Source organism: Tympanuchus pallidicinctus, unplaced genomic scaffold (genome assembly GCF_026119805.1).
Source record: "Tympanuchus pallidicinctus isolate F22 unplaced genomic scaffold, pur_lepc_1.0 scaffold12, whole genome shotgun sequence".
NCBI lineage: Eukaryota > Metazoa > Chordata > Aves > Galliformes > Phasianidae > Tympanuchus > Tympanuchus pallidicinctus.
The window spans coordinates 1,169,650-1,170,103 of record NW_026294637.1 but is presented as its reverse complement, the minus strand read 5'-3'; positions in this window follow the sequence as shown (position 1 = coordinate 1,170,103).

Sequence of the window (454 nt, the reverse complement as noted above, 5' to 3'; positions counted from 1 at the left end):
GAGCTGTTCCAGCCCAGGGATGTGCCAGGGCACCCAGCCCCATGGGATTCAATGGGACACCTGCATCCTGAGCAGCCCTGTGCATCCCAGTGCCACACGCATAGAAAAGGGGAATGAGAGCTCTGGGACAAAGCATTGCTCTCTGGCATTGACTGACGCTCAGATTCCCTTTGATTTGAGCCTGCACAGCAGCGTGCAGGGGCTGTCCTTCTTTTAGGGGTCCCACTGAGCCCTCAGCAGCGCGGTTTGGCAGTCAGGCAGATTTTGCTTTGCATCCAAAGCTGTGGATGGTACTGGACTCTGACAGCTCACCCCAAGGAGCAGCCAGGCTTTGCAGTGCCACCAGTGCAGGGCAGCGGGCGTTGGGAAAGGCGCTCAGTCCTGGCTGCTGCGTGGCACAGTGAGCAGCTCCGCTCACACCGCTCCTCTCCATCACAGGAGCCTTGTTCTCCCT